Raw genomic sequence first — 14,233 nt, 5'->3', positions numbered from 1 at the left:
ATCATTCGTTCCCGCCGAAGATAATTTCCGACCGCGGGTCGGTGTTCGTAGCCAAATTTTGGAAAGCGTTCCTCAAATTAGTTGGAGTGGAACAAGGATTGTCAAGTGCGTTTCACGCCCAAATGGATGGACAAACCGAAAGAGTCAATGCTGTACTAGAATGTTATCTCCGTTGTTATGTGAATTATCACCAAGATGATTGGGTTGACCTATTACCTTTTGCAGAGTACGCATATAATAATTCTGTTCATCAGTCCACAGGTTTCAGTCTCTTCCGCATTGTGCACGGCAAAGAATTTGGACCTGTAGGTCAGGTGGATGTGTCGGGGGAGGAGGGGGGCGCGGAGATATCGGACTGGATTCAAACCATACAGTCTACGTGGCCTTGGTTAACCAAAAACCTAGAACGGGCCAAGAGACAGTATAAAGCCCAGGCTGACAAGCATCAGGCCCCTGGTTGGACATTCAGGGTGGGTGATCTGGTTTATCTCTCCACCAACAATCTGCGGTCTCTGCGACCCTCTAGAAAGCTAAGTGAGAAGTACATCGGGCCTTTTCCTATTTCTTGAATCATTAACAAGGTAATGGTGGAGTTGCAACTGCCTAAAACGTTAAAGAGAATCCATCCAGTGTTTCATATCATTTTACTGAAACAGTACGTGCCAGCACCTCAGTGGCACCCAGAAAATCCCCCAGAGGTTCCCAAAATGGTGGTGGGGGGAGGAACACTGCGAAGTTTCCAAGATTCTTGACTCCCGTATCCATGGGGGGGGGGGGCTGGAGTACCTAGTCCATTGGAAGAATTTCAGCCCCGCCCATGACGAATGGGTTAAGCATCGTCATATCTCTGCCCCTCGCCTACTACGTCAGTTTCATGCCTCATATCTGGATAAACCCGTCCCATCGAACGAGAAGGGGAGGGGGGGCTTAAGGGGGGCAGAATGTGAGCTCCAGGCAGCTGGCCTTCAAGGTTCTGTTTCTCAGTAGTTTGTTATGACTGCTTTCTCTCCGTTTGTGTGATAACTGTAATCTACCATGGGAACCAGGCTTGGCTTGGTAACCAACTGTGCCTTTGGTTTTCTGGATATGTTCCAACCTGTCTGTATTCCCCCCAATAGAGTCCTCGTACCTTCCCCTGTAAGTTCCTGCTACTCACCTTATGCTTCCCAAATAAACCAGCCTCTTAGAATACCCTGTTTGGTAGTTTGGTGATTGGGATTCAACAGGTGAACTCAGATCTTACAGAGGGGGAATTGAGGGAAGATGGCTGCACCCCTAGAAGGCAGAGGAGCAGGCCCAATAATTATTTATACAAGTTACTGATACGGTCTTTCTAAATGGATTTAAGTATAAATAGGGTTGCCAACCTCCAGGTGGGGCCTGGATATCTCCCAGTATTACAATTGATCTCCGGACAACAGAAACCAGTTCCCCTGGAGAAAATTGCTGCTTTGGAGAGTTAACTCTATGGCATTGTACCCTGCTGAGGTCTCTCCCCTCACCAAACCCTGTCTTCCCTAGGCTCCTCCCACAAAATCTCCAGGTATTTCCCAACCCAAAGCTGGCAACCCTAAACAGAAAATCAAGTACCGCATATACCCGTGTATAAGCTGACCCGCGTATAAGCCGAGGTGCCTAATTTCTCCAACAAAATGGGGAAAAATTAGGCACGCGCGTATAAACCGAGGGTCGGCTTATAACCCCCCCCCCGCAGGCTTACCTTCTGGGCTCCTGGCGGCGGGGGCGGCCTTCCTGCAGCTGCAGGAACCCCCCCCCCAGGCTGCTCCTGGCGGCAGGAAGTGGTGCGGGCCCGGCGGCGGCGCGGCCTCCCTGCGGCCTCAGGGGGCCTTTGGAGGCTGCTCCCGGCCAGGAAAAGGAGGCGGGGGCGGTGGAGCAGTCTCCCTGCGGCCACAGGGAGCCTTTCCTGGCCGCTCCCGGCCAGGAAAAGGCGGCGGGGCAGCGGAGCGGCCTCCCTGCGGCCGCAGGGGGCCTTTGGAAGAGGCGGATCCGGTGGGGGCGGCCTTCCTGCAGCTGCAGGAGGCCCCCCCAGGCCGCTCCCGGCCGGGAAAAGGCGGCGGCGGTAAGTTCCCCCCTCCCTCTACCGTATTGACCCGCGTATAAGCAGAGTTCGGCTTTTTCAGCCCTTTTTTTGGGCTGAAAAACTCGGCTTATACGCGAGTATATACGGTATATCAGTATGGATAGGCTATATATTTACATTTGCACCATTCTGCATATTACTTTAAGACTCCTCAAGTTCTAGCTAAGTATTAAGTAGGTTAGGATGCAAACCTTGAATAGCCACACAAAGCAAACATACTGTCTGTATTTAGCAAGCAGGGAAGCCTACAGCCAACCCATAACAGAAGCAGAGAACACAGCAAAGTTTTACTCAGTTTTGAGGGAGAGGGGAAACCACCTTTTCTGTTATGACATCTATGCGCTTAACCAGGTAAAGCGATAGGCAGCAGGTCAGTGGCTTTTTTCAATTTGGAAATGTCTAGACAGGCCTGCTAAATTAATACACTATAATCTCGGCTGTGCACATTTCTTGTTATGATTTGCAGCTGGCAGCTTGCTGAAGTACAGAAACCTCAAAAAGAAGGGCTATGCAGTGGGAAGAGTATGTTTGGCCAGAACTGGACCACAGACTGCATTTATGTATAGGTCTGCCAACCTCCAGGTGGTAGTATTAAAAAAACAGCTAATAAGTGCTTACAGGAGTGTGGAATTCAAAGTATGGCACTTAAACAGAAATATCCAAATCAGGAAAGTCACAATACAAAACTTGCAGTTAGAATAATGTATTAGAACATTGGAAACAGAGCCACTTCTAACGCAACAGATATATCATTAGAACAAAGTTCCAAGACAAATACATATACAAATTGTGAGCATATGCCGGCAGCGCTCGGCTAAATTCAGTTCGTAATCATTGATGTACTTAACAGTCACTTCATACAGCACCGGGAACCAAGAGTAGAGTAGCAATGGAAATCCGGTAAAGTTCCATTTCGTATAGACTTTCTCAAGCCTTTTAATTGTTCTATGCAATATTCTGTGAAGAAATAGATCAGTTCACCTGGAGAAAAGGGCCACTTTGGAAGGTGGATTCTATGGCATTATACCCCACTGAAGTCCTTCCCCTCCTCAGGCTCCACCTCCAAAATCTCCAGGTATTTCCCAACCCAGAGCTGGCAACCCTATTTGTGTAGGGTATAACGCGAAACAATTTTGTTAGCAAATCATAGAATCATAGAGTTGGAAGGTACCACCAGGATCATCTACTCCAACCCCCTGCTTAACAACTACCTCCCCCCACATCCCCAGTGACCCCAACCCTCGCCCCACAATGCAGGATCCCACAATCAAAGCACTCCCGACAGATGGCCACCCAGCCTCTGCTTAAAGACCTCCAAAGACGGGGACTCCACCACCCTCTGAGGCAGTGCATTTCACCATTGAACAGCCCTCACCGTCAGAAAGTTCTTCCTAATGTTTAAGTGGAATCACTTTTCTATTAGTTTAAATCCATTACTCCGTGTCCTAGTTTCTAGAGCAACAGAGAACAAGTCATCAACATGACATCCCTTCAAATATATAAACATGGCTATCATGTCTCCCCTCAACCTTCTCTTCTCCAAACTAAACAAACCCAACTTCCTAAGTCGCTCCTCATAGGGAATGGATTCCAGACCTCTGACCATTCTGATCGCCCTTCTGGACACGCTCCAGCTTGTCAACATCCTTCTTAAATTGTGGAGCCCAAAACTGGATACAGTATTCCAAGTGAGGTCTGACCAGTGCAGAATACAGTGGTAGTATTACTTCCCTTGATCTAGACACAATACTCCTATTGATGCAGCCCAGAATTGCATTGGCCTTCTTAGCCACCATATCACACTGTTGACTCATGTTCAGTTTGTGGTCCACTAAGACTCCCAGATCTCTTTCACATGTACCGTTGTCAAGCCAACTATCTCCCATCCTGTACCTGTGCCTTATGTTTTTTCTGCCTAGGTGAAGTACTTTACACTTCTCCCTATTGAAATCCATTATATTGCTTATGGCCCAGCTCTCCAGTCTATCGTGGTCATTCTGAACTCTGACTCTACCCTCCGGGGTATTAACTATCCCTCCTAACTTGGTGTCATCTGCAAATCTGATTAGCATGCTCTCTATTCCATCATCCTGCCCTCCCCCAAAAAGCAAGGAGCAGAGCAGCTGCAGTTTTCCAGAAAACAGTTCCTGCAGAAAGCAGTCTTCTGCAGCTGCTTAAACCAAAGTAAAGTGATTCATAAGCATAATGCCTTTCAGAGAAAGCAGCTAATTCACATCCATGTTGCAGTAAGCTGTGTGTGTGTGTGTGAAGTGCAAAAGGCGTTAGAGCATCCTGATCCTGCACTTGTTTACTTGGATGTAAGCCTCACTTATCTGATCCCGAGTAGTTGTATTTAGGTTTGCAACTTTCACATCTTGTGTGAAAGCAGCAATTTCTTTTACAATAAGAGAAAAAGGTTCTATGTAAAAAATTTTTTAACAAACAAGAGGTCTATCCGCACAGTGTACAAAGTCAGCTAAACTGTTGGGGTTTTTTAATGGGCATCTCTTCTATGCCTTACAATTTGAGGGGCCGACCCAGCCAAACTGACAGAATAAGAAAAAACTATTCTTAAGAAGCTCATATTTGAAGGCTGATTCAGAGTTAATAATAACCCAGAAATAACGCCTATCTTGAGGGTAAATAAATCCTGACATTCACCAGACTTGAATCCATCTCAGTACATTTAATTTATTATAAATTATGTTACTGAAAAAAGTCTACAGTAAAGCTCCTTTATGGTCATACTCAAGGTTACTTTTAATTATATAGCATTACACTCAATATTAGGGCAGTACTTTCCTTACCTTTTAATGTCTGTTTTGGTATATATTGATAATTATGAACATGGAAGCAAAAAACAACCACCACCACCCTGTACTTTTCAGAGAACTGTCAGAAAGGTTTATTAGTGTTATGGGCTGCCACTTTCTCAAGTGGCAAGAAGTTCGCAGTCTTAGGCTTTAGTTTATTTTGGATGAGAGTGTACTGGAGGCATGGAAATATTTGTAATATTTATTTCCAAATATCCAGGCAGAATGGCAAACGTTTCCATAAGCAGTTAGCATTCCTGCAATAGTAGCAGCCAATTGAAAGTGGTACACCTAACTCAGGTCACTCCAGCTAAGTTCTCAGCTCCCCCACAATTCAAAACTGCAAAGGTCTTTTGTTTCCCAGACATACTCTGACAGAACGATAGTCTGGGCTACTCAACACCTACAGATAAGTTGCCTCTCCAGGAAAAAAAGTTATCTTAACCCATTATTTATTTATATTGGCATCTCTGTACCACTTTCTCCCCCTCCATTTTATCCTCAGAAAAAATCTATGAGGTCGGTTAGGCTGAAAGAAGGACTGACCCCCCCCCCCATGAGCTTCATGGTTCAGTGGACCCTTGAACCTGGGTATCCCTGATCTCCAACAAACTCGCTACCCACCACCCATCTTCATTAACTTCCATCGAAGGAAGGTTATCTAATGAATGGTTTATTAGTAAGCCACCAACCAAAGGATAGTAACATAAGAACATAAAAGCCTGCTGGATCAGACCAATGGTCCATCTAGTCCAGAATCCTGTTTCACACAATGGCAAACCAATTCCCTGGACTGCAAACAGGGCACAGAGGCCAAGGCCATCCCCTGTTGCTGCCTCACAGCACTGGTATTCAGAGGTGTACTTCCTCTGTAGATGGAGACTTCCCCTTCAGTCACCATGGCTAGTAGCCATTGATAAGACTTCTGCTCCACGAATCTGTCAAACCATGCTTTAAAGCTATCTGTCCCGGCAGTGAATTTCACAGTTTAATTACTCATTGAGTAAATATTTCCCTTTGCTTGTTCTAAACCTCAATCTCAACAATTTCATTTTGTGGCACTGAGATTTAGTATTATGGGACAGAGAGTGTAGTGAAATATAATCTTAATTAAGGGGTTGTAAGCTCTAGTCCTGCAGTCCCCTTAAACAGACTTCAGCAGACAACCAATCCACAAAAGCAGTTTTATTGGGTAGAATCAACAGGTTTCAGAAGCCATATTCAAAAGGACACTAGTAAGGGTCAAAGGCAAGGTACATAGCATATATGGAAGAGCAAAAGGAGATAACCGGTTACCCAGGCGACCCCCCCCCTCCAAGAAGCAGGAAGGAGTACTTGGCGATTCCCACAGTATGGGAATCTATGAAGACTAAACACGGGGCATAGACTGGCCTTGGACAGAATAGCACAACAGTACCTGGAAGCAGCACAATCGCACTACCGCATACCATCCTCATGACCTGCTCCTGACAGGGGTTGGAACAGGGGAGGAGCAACTAAACAGAAAGTTACAAGGAGACTGAGGAAGAAAGAGCAAGCAGGCACTAGGGAGGAACTGTTGACTTTTCTTTGTGTTATAGAAGTTCAATAAATATGTTGTTGTACCAATACCTGATGTCCCTGGCATTAATAAGACAGAGAGGAAAAGCTCTCTTTATCCATTTCTCCACCTTCATGCATAATTTTATAAGCCTCTAGGATAGCTTTCTAGCATCTTTTGCACCAGACAATATCATTTGTCTGCCATAAAAACTACAGCCATCCTTAATCCTTATTATTGTAAATATTCATCAGAAGGACTGAGGAAGGCAAGGCTGAGCCCATCATACCACTATATAGCTGCAATAACTAACAAAGTAGAGACATAACCCAGGACCCTATGGTTCCTGAGAGAGGCTGACTCAAGCAGTGTAGTTGATTGTATTAAACCAGGGAGACCTGGGTTCAAATCCTCAGCTCATTGCAGGAGCTTAGGCAAATTCCTTTCTTTTAGCCTAATCTACTTCACAGATAAAGGCCCTTATAATATACTTGATTAAAACCAACCAAATAACACAAGGCTAAGGTGCAACCAGGTACCAACTCTGTCCTGCATCCACTGAAGTGGGCAGAGCATCCTATACAAGGAGCAAACAAGGGGCTTTAAGATCATGCCTGAAGTATATTTTTTTGGGCCTCCCTCCTCCTTGTAACATCCTTCTTGATGTGAAGTATCAGTGGGGGACTTGAAAACTTGCATACTATATTGGGTTATATTGAGCAGTCTTGAAAACATGGGTCTTTCCTTCTGACCAACATGGCTACCTATGTTTTCTGCTTCCCAGAGTTGTCGTTAGAAGCCTGAGCCTGGCTTTGGCCGGGAAGAGCGGGGTAACAAATGGAAATAATAAATAAATAAATATAATAGAAGAATGGGAGACTCACAAATGTCACCCCATGTTCTTTGAAAGAAAGGGAACTTTGTATCTTTGTATCAAAGTTATACTGGCTTATTTGTTAGGGATTATTCTCCCACAAGTAAGCCCAATTCAAAGAGAACTTTTTCAATATGGAACCACTGTGGCCAGAATAATATACATTTCACAATGGAAAAACTCTAAGATCCCATCTAAAAACAAGCGGATTTACAAATTATTTAACTTAGCTTTGATGTCAACGCTAACCTGTTTGATGAAAAAACAGTCATTAGAAGACTTCAGGTGTAAATGGCAACCACGATACGACAAATACGCAGTATTGATGAATTTAGATAAGTATTTAGTATATTAACTTGAAATATAAAGTATGTAACCGATATACTAAGTACTAGCTTCCAACAGAGGAGGTGTTACCCTGTATTTATGAAGTGATCATATAGACTAAATTCTATATACTATATTACATAACATCATATATTACATTATACTGTAAAGGGTGCAGTCTAAGATAAACTGATCCTTAATTTATGTCATTATTGTATTGGCAAAAAGAGGAACTTAATACTTTTCTTTTTTTCCCCCATCCCTTTTTACTTTTGTACCCTATAAAATTCAATTAAAAAATTAAATGAAAAAAGTACACTGGATGATACACAGAGGACATTTTAATATGTTTGCTGGGAGTGGCTCAACTATAAACAGTCTGGGGCCACCATTTGACAGTGGGAAAGGTGGGATACTAATATTTTAAGCGCCTTACATTTTAAGTAAGTGTACAGTGTACCTATTTAACGTAAGAAAATTTGCTCCAATTTGAGGGTACCCTCCCAGCAGCTCACTGCGTGGAAAGTCCGTCCCTGACAGGAAAACGTTGTCCTCACATAACCCGCTCACAAATTGCTAGAGGAGCTTCTAATGCTTCCACTCCAGAGGGTGTCCTGAAGAAAGAAAGCTTCCCTTGCGGCGAGCGCAGCCCCGGGGGCCTCTTTTCTTCCCAGCCTGATCTCCACTCCCTGCCCTCCATCTGGAGTGCGCGCCAGACACCAAGCCGAGAAGCGTTTCTTCACGCAACGCATCGTTGAACGGTGGAACTCCCTGCCCCAGGATGTGGTGATGGCTGCCCACGTGGAAGGCTTGAAGAGGGACCTGTTCCTGGAGGAGAGGGCTATCCAGGGCTACTAGGGCAAATGGACGCTAGTCATGATGCCCGCCTGTCCTCTCCAGGATCAGAGGAGCAGGCCTGTTACATCAGGTGCGGTGGAAGACGGGCAGGATGCTGCTGCTGCTGCCGCCGCCGCCTTGCTTGGGGGTCTCCTGGAGTCACCTGGTTGGCCGCAGTGGGAAAGGACGGTTGGGCTGGGTGGGCGTGGCTCGGACCCAGCGGGGGCCGTTCGGAGGTCCCTGAGAAGCCCCCGCTCCCGCCCCCGCCCCCACCCCCGCGGCAGGTGCGACGAAGAGGCCGGGCCCGCCCGCGCGCTTTCCCGCGCTTTCGCGCCCGCCGCCGCGGGTTCTCTCTGCCGCCCAGCAGCGGGCTCGGGTCCTACCTTGCCGGGACGGCGGTCAGCGAGAAGAAGGCAGGCAGGCAGGCAGGCAGCCGCCCCCGCGCCCCGCTTCCTGGCCGCCTTCGGGCACCACTTCCTGGTGCGGCTGCCGGGCTCTGGGGCGCGGCTCCGCTCCGCTCCATCCAAGCCGAGCCCGTCCTGACGTACCGCTGATCATCCCCGCGGGGCAACCGGCTCGTCTGGTCGGGGCGGGGGCGGGGGCGGCCGGGCCCGCAGGCCTCAGGGGGCGAAACCGCCCTCAGGCAGAGAGGGCGAGACGAGCCGGCTGTCCCGGGTGGGGGGGAGGGGGGTGATCAGCAGCACGTCAGGGCTGTGGCGGGAGCGAGAGAGAGAGAGCGGAGCCAGCGAGTTCCCGCCTTCTGTCCTGAAGCAGGGGCCCACCCCTCCCCCACCCCCCCTGAAACGCCTCAGTTACCTCAGTTGCCCCAGAGAGTCACTCAGGAGAGGTTATCAGGAGCAAAAGATTCTTCTATTAGGCCAATGAAAGAAGCAGCGCGCGTGGAGAATGGAGGCCCTTAAGGCCTCAGAGCTGTTGCCCACCCAGAACAAAAGGCATACATCGTGTTTTATAGACGTTAGGACTGACAGCAATAATCACAATTACGTCGAACATCAGAGCCAATACATATTACATATTACTCTTTGCCCACTCTTTGTTCAGACTTTTACTGAACGGGTACGACCCAGAAACTACAGAAATAGTAGCCACGTTTTTGAAGCAAGCTCTAATGATAAACATCAAACAAAAAATATAATAGCTGCTATTCCGGTTACTTGTGGACACTCGTTTTCTATGTATACCTTATATTCACTGTACTCCGGCATACCTCATTTTAGTCATATCTATGGCTACAGATTGCAATATTGATGTTTTATCATTTGCCAAATTCTGGAATACCTTGTACGATTTGTTATGCCAATAAAGGTTTTTGAATTTGAATTTGATATTACAGTCGTATAGGCTCTCATTTGCATGTCCTGTGAGAGTGGGCTTAAGGCGTTCACTTTAGGTCACTGGTTCCCGACCGGGGGCCCGTGGGCCCCCAGAGGTCCGCGAGAACTAAATTAAGGCCCGCGAAACAAACCCATAATAAATTAATATTTTCAATTAAAAGTTCTCTGTTATAAAAATAGATATTCAAATATTCTAAGTTTAATGTTTCACTAACAGTTATGATTCAAGTTTGTTTTCAAATTCTCTGAATTTTTATTTTGAACCTTGGGATCCCTGCACCGAACAAAAAAGTCTTAGTGGTCCCTGGTCAAAAAAAGGTTGGGAACCACTGCTTTAGGTGGCCATAGGAGCCCTTAATGAAGAACCGAAACCAGACATTCTTTTCTGACACTTCTGGTGCCGTCGATCGTTTGGTTTTAGGCCTTGTTAAGGAGCCTGGCTGTACCAGGCCTGCAGGATGAGCTCATGGACACCTGATCGCAATGGCTGCCGGCTTCTGCTAACTCATATTCACACACTAGTCAATATGAACCAAAGATTAGTTCTCTTGCCCCTTATACATGGGGCAATGCCTTTACATATGTGTGCAGAATAGATATGGGCCTGATGCTTATGCTCTCATACCTGAGCATAGCACCTTATAATCCTGTGAGTGTTCATACATGTGAAAGAATATATGTTTTCCCATAAATGAAGTTTATAGGCACTTCACAACCCCAAGGCGAGCGCCCCCGTCTCCCTCCCCAGTCCAGGCTCTGCAGAAGGGGCAGTCGGGCACGCGGCGGGCAGAAACGGCGGCAAGTACAGCCCCCCCCGTGCAGGTACTTGCCGCCGTTTCTGCCCGCCGTGCGCCCGACTGCCCCTTCTGCAGAGCCTGGACTGGGGAGGGAGACGGGGCACCATTGAGGCCAGCTTTTCCCGCTGCTTGAAAGCACGCCGCTTCTGTCCGCGCCGACTGTTTACACGGCCCCACCTCTAACTGCAGAGAGGCCCCCTTCCCAGTCACTTTGCAGACCCCAGGCCGCAGCTATGGAAGCCTGCAGGTGTGAGATACCTGGAGTGGAACAGGAAATAACACAGTAGGCAAGGGCACGCTCCTGTCAGCACTGACTACCCTGCCATCAACCCTGACACCTCTGGGGTTGCGTGGGGACACGGCCTGCCTCCTTTGTTTCATCCAGCAGAATACATGGCATACTGAAACCCTGGGGGCCATTATATTCCCTTTTGCCTCATGAGTTTATTTTGTTGTTAGTTAGTTATGCTACTACCAAGTACATGTCATAAGCATCACAGAAGAAATGTTTGAACACAAACATTCATGAGCCTAAATATTGTCGAAGGCTTTCACGGTCAGAGTTCATTGGTTCTTGTAGGTTATCCGGGCTGTGTAACCGTGGTCTTGGCATTTTCTTTCCTGACGTTTCGCCAGCAACTGTGGCCGGCATCTTCAGAGTAGTAGATGCCTGCCACAGTTGCTGGCGAAACGTCAGGAAAGAAAATTCCAAGACCACGGTTACACAGCCCTGATAACCTACAAGAACCAATTCATGAGCCTGTCTGAGTCCACTTTTGCAGTTTTTAAAAATAAAATAAAAAAGGCTGCAGTCCTTATTTGGGACTAAAGTGCCACTAAATGAGACTGACTTCTCGGTGAACACACTTGGGCCAAAGATTCAAGCAGCTGTTTCATTCAGAAAGTCCACTAGATTCAGCGGAGCTTGCTCATAAGTAAGTGTGCACAGGACGGCAATGGTAAGAAAGGAAGAGAAACACAATGTGGTTTTAGTTGAATTATTCCTCCTTACTGGAGGGACAAGGACTGCTCTATCTCTCTTTAGCTGTATGTTATTTCCTGTCCATTTAAGGTTAGATATGCTGACAAACAGGTTATGCAGGGAAGCAAAGTTCAAGGTAGGGTTCTACTCACCCTACAACAGGTCTAACTGTGTTTGGAGGTTTCGGAACAGACAGTCCTTTGAAAAGCTTCCTTTCTTTTATGGAGCTATGCATCTATACAGTGTACCTATACACAGGAAATAAAATCCTTCCCTGTTTACTGGCACGTAACAACAATAGTGAAGAACCTTGCCATTATACTAGAACACAAAATGTCCCTTAATTCATGGCCAGGATAATACTTAGTATTTACATTTCAAGGTTCCTCCGTGACTAGCAGTGCAATCTTATGCAGAGTTCCTCCAGTCTAAAACCATTGATTTAGATTTCATGAGATGGCGTGTAACTTTCTTTGCGTATGTTATCTAACAATGCAATCCTAAAAACACTTTCCTGGGAGTAAGTCCCATTGAGCATAGTTGAGTAGGATTCTGAGTACACTTGCTCAGGACAGCACTGCATATAATCTTTGCCATGTTTTTTCAAGAAAAAACAAGCATTAGTACAAATATGTTTGTCAGCTGAACTTTAAACCAGGTACTTCCAGTTCACAGATCTGCCATTTTTAATTCAGCAAATCTGTTTGTTGGTTTTAATGTTTCTTGCTGCGTGTCATTTTATTTTATTACTCTTTTATGTATAGTAAATTGGTTTTAAAAATTTGTATTGTGATCTTAACTGTTTTAAAATTAGCTGCTCCAGAAACCAGTCTTCTCTTTGAATGCCTCAGATAAATCTTGTGACAATAAATTTTGTAAACTGATGATGAAAAAATACTTTTTATTTCCTGAATCTACTGCAAATCAATTTTATAGGGTAACCCTCAATCATAGAGAAAGAAAATGGTTCTACTTTACTCTTACCATCTGTTTTCACCTTGCATAATAGTATAAGGGAGCAATCCTAAGCAGGCCTACTCAGAAGTAAGCACTACTTTATTCAATGGGGCTTACGCCCAATAAAGCGTTTTTAGGATTGTAGCCTAAATCTTTCTTATGTCCCCACTTAATTATCATTTTTCCAACCTAAAAATGTGAAATGTTTTATAAAATGAGAGTCCAGTGTCACCTTAAACAGTTAACAACATTTATTTCAGTAAGTTTTCATGAGTCACAGCACACTTCCTCAGATATGTGGAGGGAAAGCAAACTGGAAACTCTATTTGAAGGGAAGATTACAAGGTGGAGAGGGGATGAGAAAGATGCATCCAGGATGCATATTAAGAACATTTGTAGCACGACTTTTTATCCTACTTTGTTTAAAAACAGACATATTCAAAACCCTAATCTAAATAGGGACTGAAATATTATAAATTCTGCAAATGGTTGACATTACAATCTGAGAAGGAATAGTGAAAATGAGTTTCCAAATTGCTTTTTGTTTGTGATTCGTACTTACAAACCAAACTAATCAAACTTATATACCAAATTCTAACTTTTAACTTCTCAGCTGTTTTCTTTTGCCTATAATAACAAACAGCACAACTACTTTTTTTGAAATACTCCAGAGTTCAGTTGCAACAGCCAACAAGGAAGCAGTCCCATCCAGTGGGCAAAAGAACTTTCTTTCGGCATGATTATTTTAAAACACTACAATAAAAGGTAATATGCAGTCGTATCCTTATTTATTAAAATGTGTGCACTGGCACTTCTACAACTCTTGCCCCACAATTGGAACAGGAAGTGATGTCTGTGTTTTAAAAAAGCAACCTTTGAAAAAAGTAAACCTTGGAACATCCTCCTACCACTCCTTAAAACAGGGTGATAAAAGATTACAGAACCCTGAATGAGATGACACCATGGTTCTGGACCTTGGCTATCACGAACATTGCTTCAAGACCGTGTTTTCTATTCCGATCGCCTTTCAGGCCAAGCGATTTGCGACTCGCGAGCATGCAGCTTGCCCCCCATAATAATAAAAAAGGAAAAGTTTCAAGTAAACGTGGCCTTTGACACCTCCTCAGTCATTGGCTGGCCTGCAGTACTATCATAAAGAACCTCTTCCTCCACGCTGCAGTGACAAGGAAAACTCTTTAATACTCGAGTGAACTGGTTCTTGTAGGTTATCTGGGCTGTGTGACCGTGGTCTTGGAATTTTCTTTCCTGGCGTTTCACCAGCAGCTGTGGCCGGCATCTTCAGAGTAGTAACACTGAAGGACAGTGTCTCTCAGTGTCAAGGGTGTAGGAAGAGTAATATATAGTCAGAAAGGGGTTGGGTTTTAGCTGAGTATTGTCCTGCAAAAGTAATGTGCTAATCATTGTCCTGTAAGTATCAAGATAATGTGCTAATGAGGGTATGTTATGTTAATATGGAACCATTGTATCCTGAAGTGATTTGTTAACATGTGAAATCCAAAGCTAATCTGCATGGCTATTGTTGAATGTTGTCTTTGTTAGTCTGGAGGTTTTCAGGACAGGAAGCCAAGCCTTATTCATTCTTAAACTCTCTTCTTTTCTGTTAAAGTTGTGCTAATGTTTATGAATTTC

The sequence above is a fragment of the Euleptes europaea genome, chromosome 12 (assembly GCF_029931775.1).
Source record: "Euleptes europaea isolate rEulEur1 chromosome 12, rEulEur1.hap1, whole genome shotgun sequence".
Taxonomy (NCBI): Eukaryota; Metazoa; Chordata; class Lepidosauria; order Squamata; family Sphaerodactylidae; genus Euleptes; species Euleptes europaea.
The sequence above is the reverse complement of the archived record's forward strand: the minus strand, read 5'-3'. Positions refer to the sequence as shown.